Consider the following 27,797-nt stretch of genomic DNA (forward strand, 5'->3'; position numbering starts at 1 on the left):
AATGCGTATTGTTGGTGTCTTTAACATGACACCTCTGGAAATTATTATTATTATTATTAATTATTATTATTATTATTATTATTATTATTATTGTTGTTGTTGTTGTTGTTGCTGTATTCCGTTTGGCAAACATAACTTAAGCTGTGTGGAATATGTATATCGATCTGCCTATCTATTTACTTGAAGTGATATGTAGTAGGAAAGAAAATAAGTTATAGCAGGAAGGTAATTCAATTTAGTTTAACCAGTAAAACCGTAAAACTCCTTATCTGTTTGATGATACTTTAACTGTATTTTTATCGACATGCTTCAGCATTTCAGTTACAGCCTACCAGACAGCTTACAGGTACTACAAGAATCTTAGCAATAGCGCGCAATACAGTAATGCAGTATTGCACTATAACGCCCAAATAGAAGCTCAATATACAGATTGTTATCTAAACGTTTATTGTACACAATTAAACATAAACATATATGTTGTATTTAAACATGCATATTGTATCATTAGAGCCATTCACATTTATTAAATCTACTAGGCTATATTTATTCTTAAATAATAATAATAATAATAATAATAATAATAATAATAATAATAATAATAATAATAATAATAATAATCATTAGGATACGTAAAACCCATGCTTCAGTTGTTTTATTAATTTTTATAATAATATGGTTGCAGGTGGAAATCATTCCAGCTGATATAGATTGCTGTATTTAATACACAAAGTAAATATTTGAATTAATGTGTTGAATATGTATTTTCATCAGATTTCTCCCTTGAATGCATGCAACATTGCTCTATTCAATTCACTTTTATTTTTAAAAAAATGTAGCCTTCTAAAGAAACACACCAACACACAAAAGAAACACTTTTATATCATCAAATTGTTTATTACATGTTTAGATCCTACATCATTCTGTTATGAAAACCCATTATGAAGATTTTTCTCCCCTCCTTTTGACACTGTATTTGAAACCCAAATTTCACCTAAAAAAGAAAGAAAAAAAAACAATATTTAAATCATACAGAGAATGATGAATGGGCACCAGGGATAGATATTTTCATCAAATGAGGCAGAGCCACTCAGATGCACATGCTTTTTACTCAGGAGTGGGAAGTCTGATCGATCATGGAGACTTGTCATGTACTCTTTTTATATAGTGACCAGGTCACTATAGACAGCTCAATACCTAAAGGGTTGTATGAGTTACATAGAGATGATTGCAAAGTTAAATTCAAATGAATTAATAGTGCTATTTTGTGCGGGTCCGGCAGATACAGTGGAGCGTGATGTCTTTATATTTTCAATATGTTTCAACTAGGCCTATAACACGATGGTGGCCGGATATCTCCTCTATAGAAAGCCCACAGCTAGTGTGTATCATCCATGTGTAAATGTTCGACTATTGACTGTGCTGCAGGTCGCTTACACACAAATAGTATAATTCACACAACAACAAAAATGATTACTCTGGATATTGTCCAGTTTATTTTTTATTTAAAACACTATTGTTCAAACAAAGAAATACAGGTAGTAATTTTGCATAAATGTATCGTATGTGCATATATGTATTGATTTGGCTTCCTAATATGTCTATGGCAGCCTACTAGATCGAGTTGTACACGGATCAATATGTTGTTTCCATGGTGACTGGTATACATCAAAGCACACAAGTACTGTAGTCTATTTGCTCCAGCCAGTTCAGTAGCTTATAATAACACACAACTGGTTCCGACTGTAATATACCGACCATAAAGTAATCAGGCCTACGAGTCCAAAGGTAATTTTATCCAACCTATAGCATTTCAAGATATTGTAAAAAAAAACTAAAAAAAATAAAAAAACGAACATCATCAATCTAACAAACAGCAATTGCTAGGACTTACTGTAACGTTCGTCCTGGAATACATTCACTGAAATTATTTTGAAATGTTGCTAGGCAATCAGATCGATCGAATTTACAATCAAGATTCTTGTTGAAACCAAGTCTTGAAAAGGTTAAGGACTGGAGAATTCAAGTTTAACTACCCTTGATCTAGAATAGCCTACGGTTGGTCATATTTGCAATTTTTTTCTACCGTTATGTTAATTACTGTGACAGGTTAGAAAGGACTTTACAATCTTACTTCACAGTGGATAGCAGTAACGTTTTAAACACATACCCGTGTCCTCAATATAACATGAATTCAAATACAAATTATAAGCAATGGGTTACTTTTTTTTTCTTTCAACCTGAGCCTTTTAGGTTACAACATTTAGTAATGTATTTATTTTTACACTGTAAAGTCTATCGATACGTCAGTGCTTTGAGTATATCTAAAATGACGTCAACTGTAAACTTTATCTCTCTCTCTCTCTCTCTCTCTCTCTCTCTCTCTCTCTCTCTCTCTCTCTCTCTCTCTCTCTCTCTCTCTCTCTCTCTCTCTATATATATATATATATATATATATATATATATATATATATATATATATATATATATATATATAAATAAAAAAATGGGCCTAATTAATCAGCTATATATTCAATAATTAATTCAATTCGTGTCTTTCCGAGAGCCCAAGTTTGGCTGGATGCTCTTTCTGGTATCTGAAGTCAGAAAGCGGCTTTCTTCAAAAAGTTCTTTTCAGTTCAGTAATCTGGTGTTTACTGCATGAACTGTTTTCTTTCTGCGCCGCTTTTGCAGTATTGCCCTTGCAGGCCAGGTCCCATTAAAACTGGGAGCTGCAAATGAATTGTTACTCAGATTAGAGTGTGAGAAGATTTATGGAAGTAATGAGTGTTAACACTTCAGAAAGCCGTGGCGTGTTCCAGTTGTGTCTGTGAAACTACAGTGAGATGTTCATACTACGAAAAAGAAAACACACACTCGATAGGTGTGAGCGTCAATGCCAATATTGCTCGAAAGAAGGGGACAGTATTTCAGTCGTTATTCGAAAGCTGACGTTGTTGCTTTAAACTGTTGTTTATGTTCCTGAAGTGCAGGCTACCCCACTTGCACTAAAATCTGATTTACTTTAGGGGGTCTATTGTAATGAATTAAATAGCGGGGGGAATCTAAATACTTCCGCCCTAAACCTCGCCTCACTGTGTTATACAGTAATGGTAAACAAGAAGGTGTGTACATAACCCTAGCTGTTGTTCATATAAAGACAGACGACGACAAGACCCGTCACTGTTTAAAATAGATCACTTTAAGTCATACTTTCTTCAAATGTATTTCCAGACATATCAGTCATCATCTGTAGGCAGTATAGCTCTACAGCTATATTACAAAACAGTTGCCTACAGGAAACACTACCATTGACTATAAATATGTGTATTGTTATTATTATTATTATTATTATTATTATTATTATTATTATTATTTATTATTATTATTATTATTATTATTAAAATGTGGCATTATAATAATTATAAAACCATGTAACCACATCATTTTAGTGGACTACCTCCAACGATAAAACATATTATTTCCTTAGGCTGAGAGGTTCATTAAACAAAAAAATCACTAAAACAAATCTACCACCAGTGCTTTGTTTATTTCATATAAAGATAGATTTAGAATATAAATCACAAAATGCACATTAACAAGAGTTGTAAAACAATATGCTAGCCATTAACATACAACGAAAGCGTGTTAAAGCTTGAAACAATTATCCTAAAATTTGAGACAAAGTCTCTGTAAAGAAAATACAGTTTCTGTTTCTGATATTTCAACTTGTAAGGCTTCCTTTGAACTGTTTTTTATTATTATTATTTAAGCTAAACTCAAAGACATATGTAGTATATAGTCTCTTTGTATCTATATTAAAGTCTTTAAGCAGAAGCTTATTAAAATGTCGGACCAACTCGTTTTCTTTGTTTTCCAGAAATTGGCGTATAAAAAGACATTTCGCTTTGAACACCTCTAGCTTACTGGAGACTGTAATATATTAAACAGAACTTAAATAAAGCATGTTTGTTTTGTTTGTTTGTTTTTTCTTACTCTACAACTAAAAACTTAAAACATACATCCTAAAACTGCTTCAATTTCTAACTAGCCTTAATATAGTGGAAATAAATTAATCAATTAGATCAGCGGCCCGTGTGTGTATATATATATAGTTTTCTTGTAAATCAAACGAATACACCGCTGGTTGAAACTGTTGAAATAAAACAAATATATTGATTCACAATGAGGTAGAAATACGTAACTATGAAAGAAAAATAAGTGGTTAGAAATTGCAATGTAAGTAAAAGCTTCAAACACTGGTCCTCCGTGAGGGAAACAGGTTCGCAAGAAATAGCAGGATTTAGCTTAAGTGAGTGTGTTTTGCAACGAGCCAACTGCGAGGGCGTCTGCGGTGTTGTTGACGATTCAAAGCAACTATCCTCTGAACATCAGCCCTTACGAACACGTCAAGATCACGCCAGATTACTCGCAAACTCAAGTACTCGTTCAAGATCGGCTGGTGTTACGATGCTGTTCGGAAAACGTTGCACTCTGCAAACGTTGACTTACCACCGCTGTATACTATGATGGTTAAGTTAAAGTTGCTTTTTTGGAAACGCGCCCCAGGACAGTTACCTGTATGGATAAATTACGAATGGTCATTCAACACTTGGGAGAATAGGCGGTTCAGAAATGATTCAGCTTCATAGCTCACTACAGTAAATCCTGTACCTTTATACAGGAGGGAATGTGTTCTGGATTCCTGTGTTTGTCGAGGCAAACAATCGTTATACCCATCACTGTCTAACAAATAGAAAATAGGTGTACTGCAGTGGCTAAAAACTCCCACTAGATGTCTTCCTTGTTTCTAAATATAGACAAAGATGTTCTGATAGAGGTTTTGATTGAGAGCTCGGAGGTGTACCCTTCATGACTGTATCAGAACATTAGATTAGCACAATCCTTCTTTGCGGTACACACGGGGATATTAACAGCAAACCACAGATTAGCAGTTCGCAGAAATACGTCGCGTCTGTTTTATTACTGTATGTGTTAACTACTATAGTAGAACTGTAACCCACACCTCAAACGCAACTTTAATCAGTTAAGTGTCAAGGACACACAAGCGGTCAGTCGCGTTTGCTTTGTGAGTCACACTTTTGTGCCATCATTAGTCCAAGGTCAGAGTTGATAAAAGAAAACGTTTCTCCGCCTAATGTAACTGCATCTTAAACGTCAATCGTTTCTATTGATGTGTGCAATCATTTAATATTATATACGTTTATATACAGTACTGTCTTTTTTACTGTCAAAATAAAATCTACACTGTGAAAAGAACATCAAGCCTATTCAACACATATTTTACAGATTAGTGTTATTGTTTGAGAATATACTTTACGCACAAAAAATCACTGCCGCGTTAAATATAGTATATAATAACTAAAATGTGTTTAAAATCCTGTTGTATTTTGTTTCATATCCAACATATGTGAATAGCAAAGATTCATGTTAAAAGCTACTTCCGGTCAAGCGTCTGGTGGTAATGAAGTATCTTTAAAAAAAAAACACACACACACAGAAAAAGAAGAGTGATGTTAGAAAAATTCCAACAATATATTCTGTGCCAGCAAAATACATATCCCACATGATACTCTAATATGGTTTCTAACAATCTTTATAACACATTTATAAATGTATTTTTGTTTATTATTTAAAGGAAATTCTATGATTCTCATAATGGCTTTAGACATACTAAGTAACCTACATTTAAAACAATATCTGTATAGTTTACAAATTTAAAAAGCTGTACCATTTACCGTGCCACTAAAAATAAACTATTGTTGACAATGGCACACACTACTGACTTTGCCTCAAACACCTTTCATCCTTTACCCCACCATATTTGTTCAGTATTCATATAGCATTAAAGTGTTCAGGGTTTATTGGCCATTAGGTCTGTATCCATGCCACTCTGAAAGGCACCTGTAACAGACCTCTGGACAAATATTTAGTCTCTTGGTAATAAAACTATCCTTGTTTGGCAAGAGAAAGCTTTTAGAGTGGTATTGCAATGTGAATTGCTGAAACAGATGATACAAGATAAGATCATTGTTGAAGAACTTGGCTTTGATAAACTATAGAGTACTTGAACGTCAAATTCTAAAGCGCTTTACTGCGCGTCAAATTATATATATATATATATATATATATATTATATATATCTATATATCTATTCGATATATATATCGCCTTTGAAAGACTATTATATATATCGATTATGAAACAACCATCTAAAGACATGTCTGTTTACATACGATGACATATAAAAAGCCATTTCGGTTCAGTTATAGTCAGTGTCAAAAAAAAGTAAAATAAAATAAAATATCTAAATAAATAAAAACGTATAATTCCAATATGATAGAACAATATAATACTTCACGATTTGATACACTCACGGCACATTTATTATACCTGTTCGGTTTATTGTGTTGCTTAGCCAAAATAACCGGATAGGTCTACTTGGGAAAACACTGCATTAAAACTAAACCGGTGCTAATTCCTCTAGATTATTTTTAGTATTATTAGATTATTATAGTTTTAGATTATTTAGTAGTCCAATAGAAAACTAGCAAAAAAAGAAACATATTGGATATAAATAGGAAGACTCAAATAAAATGTAGATTTAATCTGCCCTGTATAACCATACAATTAATTAAACCATCACAGCGTAATATTTAAATTTATTAATTAAACCATCACGGCGTAATATTTAAATTGGCTATTTAAAAGTATTATAGCTATATATGTACATTTACATTTTTTTAAACGTACAGATTTATTGTGCACCCTTACAAAAAAAAAAAACAGAAAAAGTTACAAAAAGAATCAAATACCAGCTCAGCTAAATAACCAGCAATATGTGAAATATGTGTTTTTACTTGAAAAGCCTAATGCAAACTGAGAAAGCTACTGTTTATTAAAAAAATTATAACACGGACACCTCAATATATTAAGATAATTACAAAATATTTAACAACCAACAGTATTTTTGACTGTTGTCTGTTTAAACTATACACACTAAGAGCGTTCTTAAGGTATTGTGCCCTTTGCGCTTGTGTATGATAATGTGCCAGTGTAGTTTGATGTATTGTGATATTCGTGTGCGATTTCTCTTATGCATCTTCAAATCACACATTTCCTGAAATTTAAAGCCCCGCAGATTGGGAGGAGAGACAATGTGTTATTTTTTTTTGTTTATGTTCTACCTATTATTCTGAATTGTATAATCAATCTAACATATATCCTGCCCACAACAACAAAACTGGCTTGTGTACTTCTATATTCTTATAAATACATACATGAATGATGCATTAGAAAATACCCCCCCCCCCCCCCCCCCCCCCCCCACCCCCCCCATGTGACGTCCCGTCCCCCCCCCCCCCCCCCCCCCCCCCCCCCCCCCCCCCCCCCCACCCCCCCCCCCCCCCCCCCCCCCCCCCCCCCCCCCCCCCCCCCCCCCCCCCCCCCCCCCCCCCTCCCCCCCCCCCCCCCCCCCCCCCCCCCCCCCCCCCCTAAAAGGATTGCACCACGCGCTCTGGTAAAGGTGGTTAGGCTGGTTGAAAATAACTTTAATTTCTGGTAATGTTTGGACCGCTAGCCTCGGGCCTTTGTTGTCTTCCTCTTTTTACAGGTCACATATAATTAACTTCGTAGAGCGGTTCTATACATGGATATAAATCTTATATGGATTTTTGTCACCACCATCACGATATAAATCTTCACTCCCAGCGATAATAGAGGGAGTTGGTGTGGTGCGGCGTTGTCTTGGCGTCAAATAGTTAGACGTTATCAGATAGCATAAACTTTCCCGATTGTTCTCTTGTTTAAGGAATTTTAAGTCTTTTAGCCTATAACTCCATAATAACATTTCGTTGAGGTCATATACGTTCCGTGATCTATCGATAAATATAATTTCTATTTTATTTATGTATAAAAAGTGTTGGTCTAAGTATGTGTATATGTGTGAACTAATTTTGTGGCACTAAATAATAACCGTGATTATAGTAATTATACTATAATAATCTAATAATAATAATTATTATACGCATTCTGGGTGGGAGGGGGGAGCATAGAACTTACCAAAACCCTAGTCTTTGTGAGCAGAGTTACAATATAACGTCGAAACAGCTCGTCTCGATGCTCTAATAATTATAATTGACTGCTTAAGAGCGAACGAGACTGAGATTTTGAAATAGAAGTGCATCCGTTTTATAAAATTTGTGTAATGCCACAGTTACCCTTTATTTGTTTTCTTTTCGATTGAGTTTTATCTTTTAGCTTCTTTTATCTACTTGATTTCTAATATATGGGTCTAAAATAAGAACTGTTCTAATTATTACATCTAATTTTAAAACGCTGACACCTCAGCGTTAATACAGCTCTCTTATTCAGTAGTCACACCTGTTGTTCCAGACCAGAGGCACACTATAGTCAAACTTTTTTCATTACTTATCTCTCAAGGGTTTCTTACGGTTATTGTATTCTTTGCTTATTTGTACACACACACACACACACACACACACACACACACACACACACACACACACACACACACATACATTAATAATAGTAAAACAGTGTAATATTCTACATGTGAAGTACGGAAACGGTGCAATCCCTGCCCTAGAGAAATGGGGTGTGGAGTTCCCTGCCGACCAACAGCACTCCACCCTGCCTATAAAAGCATACTAGCCCTTTATTGTTGTCATGGGTAAAGCTACAGAATAGATTACTTTTTACATTTTAGAATAATGTGTAGTCTCAATAACGTCAAAACCATGAGTGACACATGTCGAGAGTTGGTTTATTCATTTATTTATTTCATGGAATGTGATGTTGATAAAAAAAAAAGATATGTTTACAGAGACCTTATAGCTCTACTGTAGGTTGTAATGTTGCATCGGCGTCAAAAAGGCCTGGTCAGAGAAGGCGTCAGTTGTCCTAGTGACCCCAGGTGGCCCAGGAGAATCTAGTTTCTATCCCTGTGCCAGCTATTGAACGGCCCGCCCTGGGAGATCCCGCTTCACTGAGATCTCCTCAGCCAGACGAGAGGCACACTTTGACACCCGGAACTGAGCAGGCTCCAGTTGTGGGTCTGGCCACTGAAAGGGACTGCTGGTCAGCCTTTGGGGTGTCAGACGTGGTTGTGGGTACACTGCAGAATGCTAGGGTGCATATCACTAGGTCGCTGTACGCCTATAAGTGGAAATATTTTCAAGATTGGTGCCGTACCAACGGTCATGATCCAATCTTCTGTCCCATGCCTGTCATCTTGCAGTTTCTGCAAGATCTGCTTGAGGCTGGTAGATCACCTTCAACACTGAAGGTTTACCTAGCGGCTATTTCTGCTTGCCTTGCTCCCGTTGACAGAGTGTCCCTGGACGTGCATTTCTCTGAGGCGCTCGCAGATTGCAACCTCCTAGGAGGGCTACTCTCCCCGAATGGAGCCTTGAAATTGTACTGGAGGATCTCACAGGGGCCCAGTTTGACCCTATATACTCCATTGAGTTGAAGCACCTGTCCATGAAGACAGCATTCCTCTTGGCTATCACCTCTGCAAAGCTGGTTAGTGAGATGCAGGCACTGTCTGTGCATAGCTCCTGCATACGTACTTGGGATGATGGTAGCAGAGTGTCACTGCGTGCAAACCCTGCTTTTCTCCCCAAGGTGGTTACAGCCTTCCACATGAATCAGTCTGTGGAACTGGAGTCCTTTTATCCTCCACCGTTTGCTATAGAGGAGGATAAGAAGTTGAACCTTCTCTGCCCGGTATGGGCATTGAGATGTTACATGGACAGGACAAGAGTGCTGGGTCAATCTGACCAGCTCTTCTTCTGCAATGGAACACGGACCATGGGACAGCCCCTTTCGAAGCAGTGACTGTTGCATTGGATTGCGGACACAGTCTCAACTGCGTATGATGGTGCTGGCTTACCCCCACCTAGGCGGGTAGCCACACATTCCACTTGAGGTGTGGCTACGTCATGGGCCCTCTTTTGAGGTGCCTCCATGGCTGAGATTTGTGATGCGGCTACCTGGGCTACGCTGCATACTTTCTCCAGGTTCTACCACCTTCACTAGGCACGAGGGTCCTTCAGAGTATAAGCTTACACTGCTAACCCTTGGGTTATGTGGTTCTGATGAGTTCCTCATGTGTTGCCGCTCCTTCTCTCTCGCGACGGCTCTGGTATACATTATCCCATACATAATGTAGTTGGTGGTCGTCTTCGAATTGAAAGGGAACATTAGGTTACTTACAAAAACCCTGGTTCCCTGAAAGAGAAGACGACTACCAATCACGAGGTCACATTGATTGCCCTCACAGGTTCGATGGAAAAAGAGAAATGGCTTCCTCAGGATGACAGTTTTAATCCCTCGGTGGGCGGGACTGAATGTGTCACTCTAGGAAGGGGCCTACCAGCAGCTCTGACATAAAGTACTTAGCAATACCGACCCAATAGGGAGGCATATCCCACACATAATGTCGTTGGTGGTCATCTTCTCTTTCAGGGAACCAGGGTTACCGTAAGTAACCTAACGTTTTCATATGTCAACTGAAACACAATGCTAACACTGTTGATGGTTTGCTAAATTGCTACATTTGTATGTAAATGAGGACATTCCCGTTAAAGTTCAGCCTGTTTCCAGCGCGATCGCTGACTTGCTGAGTGGGCGCTAACTGTCCGCAAAAGTGTTTTGTGATTTCTTTTGGGATTTGCGAAGGTTGCTAAATATTGATTTTTTTTAAGGCTGCACACTATTTTAATGTAATCTGCCACCACACTAATTCACAAGCATGATTAGTATAGCTTATGTTTTTTAATCTTATGTTGTGTTATATTTTAATGCTATGGATGATCGAACAGCATAAGGTAATAATGTGTGCTAACACTTTGATGTTAAAGGTAAAATGTGACTATGTGCTATTAAGACATATGTTGCAAAGAAATGGCCTTATAGACCTACTACAGGTTGTTACATTTTTTTTTACTTAATTTATTATATGATAGGCTACATTATGTTTGTGTTGCGGACCTGGAATCAGTATTAATGCATTTAGCGGCAACAGAAAGTTTAATGTTTAATGTTTGTTTATTTGTTTTGGCCAAAAAGAGAATACAAAAAAAAAAAATGTTCTACACTTCCTTCAAGCAATCACTGAAAATATAGCCTACAGTTGGAACTTTCGAATAAATAAAAAAAGATAAATATTTTTAATACAAGGCCTACAGACTGTAAAACATGTTACTCGCAGTCATTCAGCAATGAAGCCATTGTAAAACGATACTGTGAGTTTACAGAGGTAATGTAAAATCTAATACTCTGCCTAAAAAAAAGTTCTACATGGCAAATTATCTGAACACTTTGAACAGCTTTATTACAGTCAGCGGATAAGCTGTGTACCTACCATTTTTACACATTAAAAAATCCGAAATATCCACTAAATTAAAATTGAATCCGTAAAAATGCAGAGCAATTTTGCTGCACAGCTTGTCTGCCTCCCCTCACGCCTCACCTAAAACCTTCACTATCAACTACATCTCCAAGAATACAATGTCTTCAGTTACTAGGAAAATGTACACAAGAAAAAACAACCCAAGAAACATTACCCAATCTCTGGCTAGCCCTGCTGTCTTTGCAGCCAATCACAGTAAGAATAAGAAAAATTCAAAGCTACACAGGTTGAAGGGTAAACACCCCATCCAGCTGCAAATCCAACTGGAACCATCGTCAGAGGCAACTGCTAAATAATATATAAAATATAACTTATTAATGTATTTCCCTATTTTATTTATCTGTATGGATTTATACTGAAGTTTTAACATGTTTACTGAGTCTGTCAATGTAATGTTAAAATATAAGTAGCAGAAAGAAATTTTGAGACATCCAGCCCTTAATGTCAGTAAGACAAGATACTATATTGGTCCTAAAAGAGGCATCACCAGGTTTTAGAGACAAATACAGCTGGTTGTCATCTGCATAACATTTTTTGCTTATAATATCACCCACAGGGAGCATATAAATGGAAAATAATAAAGGACCTAAAGTAGAGCCATGTGGAACACTACAAATTAATTCAGACAAAGCAGATTTTCCATTCCCAATTAAAACAAACTGAGACCTATCAGAAAGATAAGACTTGAATCAGGATAAAACAACTCCAGATAAACCCACAAGATTGTGCAGGCAATTCATTAAGATAGAGTGATCCACAGTATCAAAAGCAGCACTTAGATCTAATAATATTTAAACTAATAAATAACCAGAGCCAGTGCAAATTAATAGATCATTTAATACTCTAACAAGAGCTGTCTCAGTACTATGTGTATGGTGAAAACCAGACCGAAATTTTTCACAGATGTTGTTTTATATCAAAAATTGATGCAGTTGATTTGCAACTACCCTTTCTAATATCTTCACAATAAAAGAAAGATTTGAAATAGGCCTATAATTATATTGAATTGTTATATAACTATATGACTATATCATTTAAACCTATTAAGGTCATGTGACAGAAATACAATGAACCTTGGTTGTAAATCTCCCTCCCGACCTGTGAGGTTACTAAGTGAGGCTGGCCTGACGGTTCTTTCTCTGGGTCGGGAAGTCAGTCAGTCTGGAAAAAGGCGAGAGTCCGTTGCAAGAATGTATTTACCTGGAAGGGAAACAATGTAGCAGCCACAGATTGTAAAGGCAGTTGCATTCGTTTACCAAGGGGTCATGCATGACAGCATATAAGGGGGATAGAGAATCTTAATCTGTTCCTTCGTTTGGTTATTAATAAGTGATCTGGAAGGACCTGTATTTGTGTGGTGAGTAATAGTGAGTGTTTGTTTTGTTCTGTCTATTGTTGTTTGTAATCACTAGACGGCTAAAACGTTCTGGAGCCAGAGGCCAGCACAAACCCGTATTGTAAACTGTACTGTACCACTATCACTAATTCAAGCACTAAACAGACTTGTGTATATGTTTTGTGTTTAATGTGGGGATACAATAACGGGACTACTATATTGGGACCATCCCAGGGATTATAAATATAAGTAATAAACGCCACTGTATTACTTACCAACATTATTATTTGCTGTTTGTTTATAAATAAACAAACCTTTTTCACCTGGATTACAATTGTTTGTCTGTTCTTTGATCACCTGCACCTGCACACTATTAAACACTTTTCACGGGTCACCAGACAGAAGGAATCAAAAATAACCAGAATAGGTCTGGGAGGTTTTACTGGGGTCTTTCATCACCAAAGACATCTGTGAAATTCTGATGTTTATAATTTTACTATGGAAACAGTCAATGAAGTTGTTGCAAGAGACTGTGGCAGCAGACGGATTACACAAGGATTAACTAGTTTATTCAAAATAGAAAACAGATATCTAGGGTTATCTTTGTTAGTTTCAGTTAAGTTTGAGTAGTATGTTGATCTGGCTACTACCAAAGCCTCTCTATACTTTACTTGATGGTTCTTTCATATAAGATAATGTACATGCAGTTTAGTACCTCTCCTTTAAGGTTCTAATTTTCAACAATCCCATTTAAGTTTTCGAGTGGCGTCATTAAACCATGGCGAGTATTTTTTTACCAAAACATTTCGAACCTTAGCTGGAGCAATAGCATCAAATGTACAAGATAGAAAGATATTATAATTCTCAACAAGCTTATCCATAGTTTCAGAGTGCAAAGGTAATAAAGAGCCTCTGAAAACTTTAAAGTTGTCGAAAGGTTAAGTTCCCGAGTTGGAAAAGTGTGTATCACCTTATTTATAAGTACTGGCACATTAACCTAAAAAATATAAAAATAAAAAATAACAGCAAAATTATGAAGTCCATAGCATTTAGACCGTGAGAAATTACTAAATATAACATGTGCCCATGACTATGAGTAGGACCTGTAATATGCTGGACAGTCTAAAGAGTCAAGTAAATTAAAAAAAAATGTGTTGAGTACTTGTCTGATTCGATATCTACATGACTGTTAAAATCACCCAACAGAAGAATTCTATCATAATTGGAAGACAGGAAAGATAGAAAATCACCAAATTCAGATAAAAGTGAAGCACCTGGCTTTAGTGTACGATATACAATACTAATGTACACAGATACATCATTAAGTATAATTAATGATAATAGTTCAAACAATGAATAATCATCAATAGCACCTTGTTTAATATTATGATCCCAGTTATAAACTGTACCAAGTCCACCTCCTCTCCCACTGGTACAAGCCTTCTGGATAAAGGAGTAGTCTGGAGGGGAAGCCTCAATCAATGAGACATTATCATCTACCCCAAGCCATATCATCTACCCCCAGTCATAAATTCCTGGATTTTCTGGAGGAGGTTCAATCTTCCTGGCTATGACAGCCCTCGGCGCGTGCGTTTCCAAGCATGCAGCCCAGCTGGACTCCTTAGAAGGTGCAGGGGTGCTGGGACCAGCGCAGTTTCCTCAGATGAATTCCACCATAGCAGCCCTGGTGTGAGCCCATCCAGTAGGAGGTTTGGCCTAGGATCCTGTATAACCTAATGGCCAATGCAGGATCACAGAGGCCTACCTTAAGAAGGCTTACACAGCTGAGGCGCAGGTAACGCGCTTGGCCAACATTGCAGGTCTCCTAATGGCCTACCTGGACAGACATCCTGAGGTCAGCGCCCCTCCCTGAGCCAATAGCCTCAGAGCTGTGCCTAGTGGCAATGATGTTCCCTTCCCGTGCTCCGGTATGGGACAAGATGAGGCATTGGCGTCCGCTCATAACCACGGTTACCCGGACAGTCCCAATACCCACTGCACTGTGGGGCAACCTGAGGAATTGATTGCAGGCTTCTGCGGCAGCTAATACTCTGGGCCATCCTCAAAGATGGGGAAAAGCCGGACGTGGGTCCCCAGCATATCGGCACCCTGGGAGGCAGTTCCCAAGGAACCACCCCAAACAGCCTAGACAGGATCCACCACAGCCTCAGCAGCCTCAGCAGGGCCCCTGAAGGCCTGTAGTTTCAGACCCATCCCTTTTCCCAACACCAACTGCAATAATGGTGCAACTGCACCTCAGACTCCTGGGTGCTCGCCACTGAACAAACCAGTTACGAGCTGCAGCGGGACCTCCCTTTCAAGGGATCACGGTTACATCTGTGAGTGACCCTCTCCAGGTCTTGGCTGTCAGGCATGAAGTAGAAACACTACTTCGAAAACAAGCCATCAGTCTTGTAGAACACACCTCTCAACAATAGGGATACTTCTTGAGATTCTTTCTGGTGTCAAAGAAGGACGGGGGCCTTCGCCCCATCCTCGACCTTAGACACCTCAACGGGTTCTTGAGGGAAAAGAAGTTCCGGATGGTCACATGTTGCCACATCCTCCAGTCAGTCCAGTTGGGCGACTGATTTTGTGGACTTAAAGGACATGTATTTTCACGTCCCTATTTATCCTGCACACAGGAAATACCTCTGAAATGCCTTTTAGAGAAGCATCTTCGAGTTTTCCAAGCTTCCATTCGGCCTCTCCTTAGCCCCCCTCACATTCTCAAAGTGTATGGATGCTATCATAGCCCCCTTGCAGCTGAAATGGATCAGGGTCACAGGAGAGAGCAGTGATCCACACTGCAATCATGACAGAGCATCTGGTGAGACTGGGTCTCATCCTGAACGATGCCAAAAGCCTATTAGCATCAGTGCAAAGTACGGTTTACTTGGGTCTCCAGCTGGATTCCCATACAATACAAGCCTACCTCTTGGATGACAGAGTGGCCGCCATTCAGAACTATCTATCCCTGTTTTAACAGAGATCCACAGTACAGTTGTGTCAGAAACTGTTGGATCTGATGGCCGCAGCTTCATCAGCCATCCCACTAGGGTTGCTCCACATGGGGCTGGCCCAAATGTGGCTCAATGCTGACTGGCCACATCCCAGATGTGACAAAAAAGATTGGCTGATCGTGTCTCGCATATTCTGGGAAGCACTACGCTGGTGGAGGCAAGCACCTCACCTGCGAGAAGGCGTAAGGATGGGAGTAATCCATAACCGTCAGGTGGTAACAAAAGATGCATCCAACTCAGGTTGGGGGTCTGGGCAGGCAGAGGAGTCCGCGGAATTTGGTCGGGCCGCTAGACATCCCTACACATAAATGCACTGGAGCTGGAAGCGGTCCATCTTGCTCTTCAACACTTCCTCCCAGTGCTCCAGAGGAGACATGTCCTTGTCCTCACGGACAACATGTCTGTGGTAGCATAAGTCAATTGCCAGGGAAAACTTTGGTCCCCAGGGTTGCACTGCATAGCGTTTCAGTTGTTGACCTGGACAAAGAGGCACTTGCTGACCCTTCGGGCTGTTCATCTCCCAGCAGTGATGAATTGGGCAGCAGACCTTCTCTCCAGGGAGGGTCCTCACACGTCAGAATGGCGACTCCACCCTCAGGTGGTAGAGCGCACTTGAGAACAGTTCTGGAGGGCCTGAGTCAATCTCTTTGCCATGGAGGAGACAACTCATTGACCTCTATGGTTCTCCCTCCACCGTTGCAGTAGTCCACTAGGTGTCGATGCTCTAGTGCACAAGTGGCCCAAAATGCTTTTATATGCATTCCTGTGGATACCGTTTCTCCCAGCTTTCCTAAAGAAAGTTTGGAGAGAAGAGGCAACAATTCTCCTGGTGGCCCCCGGTTGGCCCAGGAGAATCTGGTTGGTGAACCTTTTTCTAGCTACTGCAAGGTCAGCCCTGAGAGATTCTACTGCGCATGGATCTCCTCAGTCAGACGAGAGGCACTCTTGCACCCTGAACGGGACTGACTGTCTTTCCACCTTCGGGCTCTCAGACACGATAATCAATACGCTGCCGGATGCTTGGGCATCCTCCATGAGGGCACTGTATGTCTATACGTGGAAATATTTTCAAAATTGGTGTATGACCAGAGGTCTTGACCCCATTTATTGCCCAATAGCAACTATCCTACAGTTTCTGCAAGATCTGTTCAGCAAGTCCCCCTCTATGCTGAAAGTGTACCTGGCAGCTATATCTGCATGCCATGTTCCCATTAACTCTGTATCCCCGGGTGCTCATATTCTGGTGATGCATTTTCTAAAGGGTGCTCAGTGGCTACGACCTCCTAGAAAGGATGCCCTCCCTGAATGGAGTCTGGAGGCACTCACTAAGTTTGAGCCTATATATTCCATGGAGTTTAAATATCTCTCTAGACAGCCTTTTTCTCAGCCATCACCTCCGCTAAGCGTGTTAGTGAGCTACAGGCTGTCAGTGCACAACACCTGTATGCGTATTTGGGATGATGAAAACAGGGTATCATTGTGCACGAACCCCTCTTTCCTCCCTAAGTTGCTTATGGCTTTCCACTTGAACCAATCAGTGGAACTAGAGGCTTTCCATCCCCCTCCTTTTGCTTTAGAGGAGAATTGGAGATTTAATTTCCTCTGCCCAGTACTGGCATTGAGAAGCTATGTGAACAGGACGAGAGCGCTGTGTCAGTCTGACCAGCTCTTCGTCTGTTATGGTGATAGGACCCTCGGTCAAGCCATCTCGAAACAGCGACTGTCTCATTTGATTGTGGACACAGTTTTGACTGCATATACTGCTGCTGGCCTATTCTCACCCTGGGAGAGTGTATTCGACTAGAGGAGTGACTACGTCATGGGCCCTCTTTAGAGGAGCTTCATTGACTGATATTGATACTGTAGCTAGCTGGGCTACTCTGCACACATTCACCAGGTTCTGCCGACTCAATGTGGTAGATCCATCCATGCCTTCATTAGGCACAAGGGTCCTTGAGGTATTGCATGCTCACACTATGGAAATTAGTTCAATGGTAGAGAGACGTCCCTCATCTGCTGTCCGCTCGTGATGGGTTTGATATACTTTCCCAAAAATATTGTTGTTAGTCCTCTTCAAATTGAAAGTGAACAATGTAACCCCAGTTCCCTGAAAGAGAAGACCACCAACAAACCTTTTGAGGGTAGAATCACTCGCATTTGCAGGTTTGATGCAAAAGAGAACGTGGTCTTCGCGGATTGAATACTTAATCCCTCGGTAGGCGGGACCAAGGACGTAACTCCCTGGAGGAGCCTGTCGGCAGCTTTGACATAAAACACTCAGTAAATACCTGACCTGTGGCAGGCATATCCCAAACGTATTGCTACATACGTAACCAATCATTTGTAGTTGTCTTTGTGAGTGGTGTTTTTTGCGATTGCTGTAGTAAAATGCAATGCAAATAGCTGTTGCTGCCCTGTTTGAAACATATGGTATACCGTAGTACTGGTAACTGATATTGTGACCAGATGGCACAACAGTATTCAGTCAAAGGTGGATCTCTTTGGCGGCCTGTGGCTGTAACATTTGGGACCTGGCAGCCATCAATGCGTATGTTTTGTACAAGGAATATACCAGGGAAAACTCCAACATGAGGGACTTCATCTTGCAGTTAGCCATGGAGCTTCGGCAAGCACATACGGAAAAGGGCAGAGACAGACGCCCCTTCTGGCATGCTGAAGCCACTGCACCCATACCCAAGAGGAAACAGTGCCAGGTCACAAAATGCAACAACAACAAAACTTTGGATGTCTGCGTTGGTTGTGGAAGGACAGTGTGGGTAAATGCTCGGGAAGTGGAGAAGCGTGTATTGTGTGTGGATTGTACAGGTTAGAAAGCTGCCAGGTATGTAGGCTAAATAAATATGTCGTATAAATGGTTTATTCTATTATAGTTATTTATGTTTTGAAGTAGTGCATTATATATTAAAAAAAAAAAAATCCTTTGATGTTATTTTTACAAACAAATAAAATGATTATACAATTTGGTACATACAGAGAGCCGCTACAAAATAGTCACTAGTGAATGTTTATTTTATTTATACATAAGAAAGTTTACAAACGAGAGGAGGCCATGCAGCCCAGCTTGTTTTGTTGTTAATAGCTTATTGATCCCAGCATCTCATCAAGCAGTTTCTTGAAGGATCCCAAGGTATTAACTTCAGCAACATTGCTGGGGAGTTGGTTCCAGACTCCCACAATTCTCTGTGTAAAAAAGTGCCTCCTATTTTCTGTTCTGAATGCCCGTTTATCTAATCTCCATTTGTGACCCCTGGTCCTTGTTTCTTTTTTCAGGTCGAAAAAGTCCCTTGGGTCGACATTGTCAATACCTTTTAGAATTTACAATGCTTGAATCAGGTCGCAGCATAGTCTTCTTTGTTCAAGACTGAATAGATTCAATTATTTTAGCCTGTCTGCATATGACATGCCTTTTAAACCCGGAATAATTCTGTTTGGTCTTCTTTGCACTCTTTCTAGAGCAGCAATATCCTTTTTGTAGCGAGGTGACCAGAACTGGACACAATATTCTAGATGAGGTCTTACTAATGAGATCTTACTAATGCATTGTAAAGTTTTAACAAGTTTTGTTTTCCATTTCAATATGGTGTTTCTGCTATGCAAATGTTTGATTTGATGTCCATAAATAAAACGTTTGAGTTTTATACGATCGTTTGTCTTTCATTATCATATTACAGCTGTTTAAATGACCAGTTTGGCGCTTTTAGGTAGTTTGAAATGCTGCTGCTTCTAATATTAATGCCTACCCCATTACCATTAAAGATTGTACAGTATTTAAATCGAGATTACTCATGACTTCAGGGTAATGTTGCATTTTACCCCCTGCAAATACATCTTACGTTTCATTGTTAAAATTAGAAAGTAAGTTACTCCCAAACCCAAAACACTGGAGCGCTGATTACAGTACATACAGTAGAAGTAGCCTACTGCCCAGGGTTACCCCTTGTAATTCAAGGAATGTATTACTTAAATGTTACTTTCTCCAGTATGTAAACAAGTATTTTACTGCACATGTACAATTTTAGCTACCTTTCTCCCCGCACAAGACAGCTGACACAACGGCATGTCTTAACATAGTCGCTGACATCTGCATATAACCCTGGCCAGTTTAAAATGCCTTGCTATCTGGGCAAGTGTCTTCTGCATCCCTAGATGTCCCAACCATGATATACTATGCCCTAGCCCCCAAATCTTTCCCCTCAGAGGTTTCGGTATTATCAGCTGCTCCCTCTCTAGCTTGGTGATGCAGAAGACTTTTATTGAACCCAAACTGTTCCTCTCTCAACCTAGTGCTGCGCTCCAGGTTCCTTCCTTCCACCAGTGCCAACTTCTGAAAACAAGATTTTAAAGTTTCATCCTCCTTTTGTAATTTACTTAAATTAGCTAGAACTTCATAATTCTTAGACAGGAGAGGTTAATTCCTCTTTAAGTCTTCTGCTGGGCTGGGCATTATCGTGTGTGTGAAATTGTTGCTTCTTGTTTTCTATTTTTCTTCCCTTCTTCCAAGTTGTCTCAGAACTTCCCTGCTGCTGTCTACTCTGTAATCTTGTCATCACAACATTACAGGGTTTCACTACAGATCCCCCAAATAGGTATGTCCTGACCTAGTATCACACTTTATGGTCACTCATTTGGCCACACCTACAGTTACTAGGAATATGTGATCTTGAAATACAAGGCATACATCTGCAGTGGGGTAACTTTTGTCCTCTCCATGCACACATCTGATGTTAATTTTTCTCCCACTCGTTCCAACACTCCCTGAGGACTTATTCACTTAGCACCAAAGAATGTGCACTCCCTGTATCCAGAAAACCTGTACCTGCTTTCCAATGACTACTATTTCAATTAGCTGCTCCAACCCACAACTCTGCGAAACTGCCTGACTAGGTCTAGGCACGTAACTTAAATTCACAGGCTTGGGCTTTCTAAGGGGACATCCTGGTTTAATGTCCCCTGCACGTCCATGACTATAATACATACTTTGAAATCCGCTAGATCTAACAGGTTGAATGAGACTGCTTTGACTTTGCACATGTAGACCATGACCCTGACCCACCCCTGCAGACTTACCCGCAACTGGACCAGATCATCTGGTGCAACGTTAAGTCTTCAGTGTATATTAATTGTGACAATTTTACTAATTTAGATGGCAGAAAAGGGATAAGTCATTATAGCTCTCTCTCTGTGTAATTTTGCACCTAGCATCAGGATAAGATCTGGTTCACTATCTAAAGGAACTGCTCCAGTATGATGAGATCTCCCATTTTTAGAATGGTGCATTGACTTGGCAGAATCCATTTGTCATGAAGCTCTTTTAACCGCACATACAGTACCATGAAGAAGTATTTTCCCCCTGTCCGATTTTCTGCATTTTTGCATATTTTTGACACTGAATGTTATCAGATCTTCAACTAAAATTTAAGATTAGATAAAAGGGACCCGAGTGAACAAATAACAAGAAATGTTGATACTTATTTATTTATTAAGGAAAGATATGCGACACCCAATGCCCCTGTGTGAAAAAGTAATCGCCCCCTTTAGCAGCAATAACTGCAAACAAACACTTCCTGTATTTGTTGATCAGTCTCTCACAGCATCATGGAGGAATTTTGGCCCACTCCTTCATGCAGAACTGTTTCAACTCAGTGACATTTGTGGGTTTTCGAGCATAAACTACTTGATACAGGTCCTGCCACAACAGCTCAATGGGGTTTAGGTCTGGACTTTGACTAGGCCATTCCAAAACTTTAAATTTCTTGTTCTTCAACCATTCTGATGTAGACTTGCTTGTGTGTTCATGGATCATTGTCTTGCTGCATGACCCAGCTGCGCTTCAGCTTCAGCTCACGGACGAATGGCCTGACATTCTCCTGTAGTATTCTCTGATACAGAGCAGAATTAATGGTTCCTTCAATAAATGCAAGTCGTCCAGGTCCTGATGCAGCAAAGCATCGTCAAATCATGACACTACCACCACCGTGCTTGACCGTTGGTATGGGGTTCTTACTGTGGAATGCAGTGCTTGGTTTTCCCTAGACATAGCAGGGCCCAAGTTGGCCAAAAAAGTTAAACTTTTGACTCATCTGTCCATATAACATTGTTCTAGAACTCTTGAGGCTCATCCAGGTGCTTTTTGCCAAACTTGAGACGAGCATTCATGTTCTTCTTAGTGAGCAGTGGTTTCTGCCCTGCTACTCTGCCATGAATCCCATTTTTGCCCAGTGTTTTTCTGATGGTGGAGCCATGAACACTGACCTTAGCCGAGTGGAGAGAGGCCTGCAGATCCCTGGATGTTGTTCTAGGGTTCTCTGTGAATTCCTGGACTATTTTACGCCTTGCTCTTGGAGAGATTTTGGCAGGATGGCCATTCCTGGGAAGATTCACTACTGTCCCAAACTTTCTCAATTTGGACAATATGGCTCTGACTGTGGTTTGGTGGAGCCCCAGAGCCTTAGAAATGGCTGTGTAACCCTTTCCAGACTGATAGGAATTTCTTTTGATTGTGGCACGATGTGCCTCTAGAACCTGTCTGCTGACAACTTCACTCGATGGTAAGGGCCAAAGTTAGTCAGATTTACATTAGGCAGGGCTGGCCTAAATCAAGCCTGATTGTTAACCAAAGTATTCAAACAGCTGACCCTAATTATCCCTTTAATTGGGTTGAGTTAACTAGGGGGGCAATAACTTTCTCACACTTGAAGATTGCATGTTTGATTACCTTGCACACCAGACAACTGAAAGAAGCACCAAACTTTGGTGTCATTTTTTCTCTCAGACTCCCTCTATATACTACTACAACCCATAAAAAGATCTGATCAAATTAAATGTGAAAAATGTGCAAAAATGCAGAAAATCAGACAGGGGGCAAATACTTTTTCATGGCACTGTACTGTTCCTTTGGGGATTCTCCTGGCCACACATCCAAGGATGGGAACCTCTGTCAATAGATTGCAGTGTTAATTTAATATATTTTTTAATGGCCTATTTCACTTTTTCATAGTATATAGCCTCCACTGGATCCATGGCCATGAATGCGCTTCGAGTTTTTCTAGTCAGAAGCAGCACCAACCACACGGCCCAATGAATTCTCTCCCACACACAAGCTACAACTATAAACTCAAATGTCGTTAGGAAGTGCTCAATGTCATCTCCCTCTTCTAGCTTTTGCAACCCCCAACCCAACCTTGTTCAGGCTCCACTGAAGGTCCCCCATGATCAGCTCCGCCTGATGACTCTGCTTAACTTCAATTTGTAGTTGGTTAAGCTGATGATGAACTTTGCAGCATTGTTCTTGTTTAGCACATTCCCATTCTATTCATTCTTGTTTAATTTGTTGCACTTCAAAATAATTCCGGAGCATACCTGCCAGTTCTGCCATTCCTCGGTCACTACTGCCAGTGTTAGTGGCTCTGGAACAGGGGAATCCACAGTCATGCTTGCAGCTGCTGCAGCTCTGTTCTCTCTCTCCTCTGCTATTACCTCTCAGGGGCACGTGTGGTATGTCATCGACTTCTCCCTTGCCTTTCCAGTACTTTCTCTACTCCTCTGTGTCATGAAGGGCACCTCCCGCTGCAGCCACCAGAATGTAGCGATGTAGCCTCAAGAACATAAAAAGATTAATAACATTATACGATAGTGTAAGGCTTTATATAAATTGTAATACTTTCATGTGCCCCTTTAAATGGTAAAGAAGTGAGAAATCAATGAAACTTTGTCTCTGAACATTCTGTGATTTTTCTGAATTTAATGTAAGGCTTTTAAAATCTACTGCCTAGCGATGCCCTGTCCATGTAGCTCCGTAGCTTTGCAAGTAGCCCGAAATGCCTCCATGTCTGAGAGTCACTTTGCTTTCATGACTTAATCATATGTGCAAATTACTATCAACCCAGCTAAAAGTGGTTCTAAAACGACAAACTTCTGTTAAAGGTGGTGAGTTGTACTTTTGGTGGTACGTTATGGGTGCCTCGAGTAAAGTGGTGGCCGACTCTGTTCATTGGTGAAGGTAGGAGATTTCCAACCTCCAGGTGGATTTCCACTCCCAGTGGGCAGTAACCTGCCCAGTATATTAATGTCTGTAACTATTGTTTCAGGGCTTGAACACCATCTGTCGAGATCTGTAGGTTTACCTGCTGCTGTGTTGCTCAGGATTCCATCTACAATGTAAAGTGAATATCTATGCTTATTTTATGTGTGCATAACGAGAGATTACTAACTCGCAAATCAATGAGACGTGACTTAAATTACGACACGACTTTCATGAGGTGAAATGACATTCCTATACAAATTTGTATGTAGGAGCAATTAACTATTATTTGATGTAGAATGCAGTAAATAACACCCATGCGAATATAATTGTGAACTATATGTAACGCTGTTTTTTGTTTTGTTTTTTTTTTTTTAAATGTAGTTTTACTATTTCTGTGACATTTGGCTTCACAGTGTATCTCTGCTGAAAAAGCACAGCAGTATTTTTTTATTTTATTTGCTGTATAAAAATGCTACTGTGTTGAATAATTGTTGAAAAAATGAATGATTCTATTATTATTTTGCTGTACAACACTTACATACAATAGAAACATCTTAATTGCAAGTGTAAACTGCACTGTAGCCACTTGTAAATCAAGCATGCAATATAACAACCACAGTACTGAGAAGCACTCTCAGCGTAGTTTTCAATCCGTACAGGACTCTTGCATGTGTTTGAATTCACTGCCGCTAAAGCCACTGTATTGGCTCTCGGCGCAAGTGCAATAGAGTCATTAAACTGCATATTTTCTGAACAATCTTGCATAAATTCAGTGTTCATTGTTGTGTTTTCCGCCATCTTGAAAGTTCTCTTCGTCACACACTGTTTAATAATGCAGTCAGCAAGATAAACTCGTGTTCACAAGATAATAAGCCGTGCGCAGGAGCAGAGTAGTACGGAGCATTGATGGTGCACTGTGCGAGATATAAATCCACCCACCATCCACAACCAGTCAGCAAATAAAAAAATAAATTAAAAAAAGGGTTCAAAATGTTTGTAAATGTCCAATAGAATGCACCAACAGAAACGAAGCCTAGAGACTACAAATGCACTTTTCATGCCTTCAGTGATGCAGAGTCATTGATGACATGGTCATAGTTCAGACAGTAAGTAGGCCAGTGCAGATTCAATGGATATAATGGCTAGATTGGACAAGCGTTGAATTTCAGCTTTCTGAAACTATGTTGGATAGTTAGTGAACTTGCAAATAAATTACCTACCTTCTTGAAAAATCGTACTGTTAGTTGGATGGGAAAATGTTTATTTGCATGTAAAGAATTATATTATGTGAAGATTGGAACTGTGTTTTAGGTTATCAGTAATTAGGATAATAATTACAATTGACAGCAGAAGAAGATTTTCTATGGAGGTTCCCAGCCGAGAATAAAGAAAAGGAGACTCTCACTCTCTAATCTAGGAATGCTACCCTTGCCTGTTCTTGAGAAATATTATTTGGCTGCAAGGCTATATTCAGTGCAATACTAGATTTTCAAAAATGTCAATGCTGGATGTACCCACATGAAATCATTTGGAAAACAATCTGACTATTCACTCTTAACTGGTGCCTATTTTACATACACTAAATGTCTGGTTTAAAAATGTTTATGATTAGACAATGATTATTTAAAACTAGAAGATATTCTGCCCACAAAACAGAAAAGGCTTGATAGCAACACTGCAGGACATCTCTCAAAATGACATGCTTTTCTTTGACAACACAGTCAGTCACAACACAATACAGCAAAGAAACTCTTTCAGTTCTTTCAAAGAAGACAAGTCCTCAAATAAAGTCCACAATATAGCCTACACACTAATAGGACACATCCAATCGAATAAATATAATTGCTGCATCCTAAGCCATAAAAAAAAGACCATGAAAATGCAGCATAAACAAAAAGGACAATATTAGCCTTACACTTGTGCCCCTTTTTTACATACAACATAGTATCCCAAATCTCCTACAATAAAACATATAAAGATATATTATAAACACTGATATGATATTAAATAATTTTCTCTTTGTATTTTAAACTTTCACAATTACTTTCAGCAAATTGAAAGATCTTGCTGGAAACGCAAGTTCGATGAGGAAGGCAGTGCCTGTTGTGTGCTGTTGTTTAGTTAGTCAGTTTTGGAAGGAAAACAAACAAGGTCAGCTATTGTACTCGTTTTTACTTAGTTTATTTTAGAAATGTCAGAACTGAATCAACACACGTTAAAAAATTTTACGTTTGTGATAACATTCTTAAAAAAAAAAAAAAAAAAAAAATGCATTCGCCCTTTAAAAAACAGTTGCCACGTCAAATTTACTTCCTTGCCGCTTGTCAATTTCAGTAGGGTACTGTTATCCAGAGAACACACGCAGACACTGTACAAGGGAAACACGCATCGGGAACATTAAACATTGGTGAGAAATAAAGCAGGCTGCTACAAGATAAATAACAATGAAGATGGAGTGTGAGAAATGGCGTTTCACCCTCGAGTGTGACGCTGGTTTTATATATATATATATATATATATATATATATATATATATATATATATATATATATATATATAATATATATATATATTTTTTTTTTTTTTTTCTGGTATTTGGACGCATTTTTTAACAATAGTGCAAAACAACTACTACAGCCCTACTACTCAGACCCCATCATATATATGAACTGAAGATCGTGCTTGCTACGCGGCTTCCGGAAAACTGCAGGAGCGAAAACGCGGCTGCGCACAGTGGTCAGTTTTTCAGATTGATAGCGAAAAGCGTAGCCCGTTATCAGCAAAAACATTTAGGGTCGGCCGGGTAACCGGAACCACATATATATGCATTTATATATATGGCCATATTCAATAAGTTATTGTTCGTCTGCCAATCGGCGCCCCCCTCAGGTCAGCGCCCTGTGCGGTTTCTCTGCTCGCACTCCCCTTGGTACGGCCCAGCGCAGAAGATAGTATCTGGTGCGCACGGACCGTGTTTTTTCACAATGTCGCATTGGGGGTTCATTGGGAATCTAATCAGAATAAAAACAAAACAAAATAACCTTATTAGCGTGTAGTTACACAAATCCACCACTATAAATTAAATAGTTGGTAGGACTGTTCGGTACAGAAGAGGCCAAGTAGGCTATGGGAAATCCTGTAAGAAGACCAGGTGGTGATAGAAGGCAATTGAAAGAGTTGACTAAGTGTTTTAGTTGTGAATTTCGTTCTGAAAAGTACCTCCTACCAAACAGTATAGTCCGTATGTTTTAGGCGAGACAAGGTGTTCAGCCTAATTGTTAGTTACCATTGGCCACCAGATAACTAAATCTAGGGATCAAAAATAAAACATTATCGACCCCATGGATAGAAAAAATATAGGGATTTAGAAAATATGTTTCAATTGTGACTTGTTTCAGGACTGCATTTTCCACTCCCCTTAAAAGCTGTGTCAATTAGGAGTTCCTGGATAATAGGAAACAGATGTAACAAAATTACAGTGTGATTGCAACCTAGTATTTAACACGAGGAATTCGAGAACAAATATTTACAACATTCTTAAAATATCTAGTTGGCATAATAGTTACCTGCGGTCAATTCTTTTCTGTTTGCATAATTGCTATTGTAATTGTATAACAATTTTACAAACATTTTACCATTACACATAAACAACATCCCAAATATGCATTTTGGTAATGACAGCTTACCACATACATCCAAAGTTTCAGATTATACGCCGAGGACGTTCTTTCACCGTCCAAATACAATGTAGGCCTTGTTTGTTTGTTTGTTTGTTTTCTTGCTTGCTTGGTTTGGTGGTCTTTAGTTTATTGCTTACCAAATATGCATTAGTACCCCAGCAGCAGAGTCCTGTTAGAGTTTCAATGGTAAAAATAGAAATACATTAAAAGCGCGGTAGTGAAATTCCCACTAGGTAAACTCCCTGCTGTATGCCTACCA

General features: G+C 39.4%; 1 long non-coding RNA gene across 1 annotated transcript; it reads right to left on the reverse strand.

Annotated features, from left to right (window-relative positions):
- Positions 1-910: 910 nt before the first annotated feature.
- LOC121308820 lies at positions 911-27,797 on the reverse strand. Its single transcript, XR_005948567.1, has 3 exons — positions 27,545-27,797; positions 23,195-23,430; positions 911-991 (listed from the first exon to the last, which is right to left on the reverse strand). It is a non-coding gene; the product is annotated as an uncharacterized LOC121308820 (long non-coding RNA).

The sequence above is a fragment of the Polyodon spathula genome, chromosome 3 (assembly GCF_017654505.1).
Source record: "Polyodon spathula isolate WHYD16114869_AA chromosome 3, ASM1765450v1, whole genome shotgun sequence".
Classification (NCBI taxonomy): Eukaryota; Metazoa; Chordata; class Actinopteri; order Acipenseriformes; family Polyodontidae; genus Polyodon; species Polyodon spathula.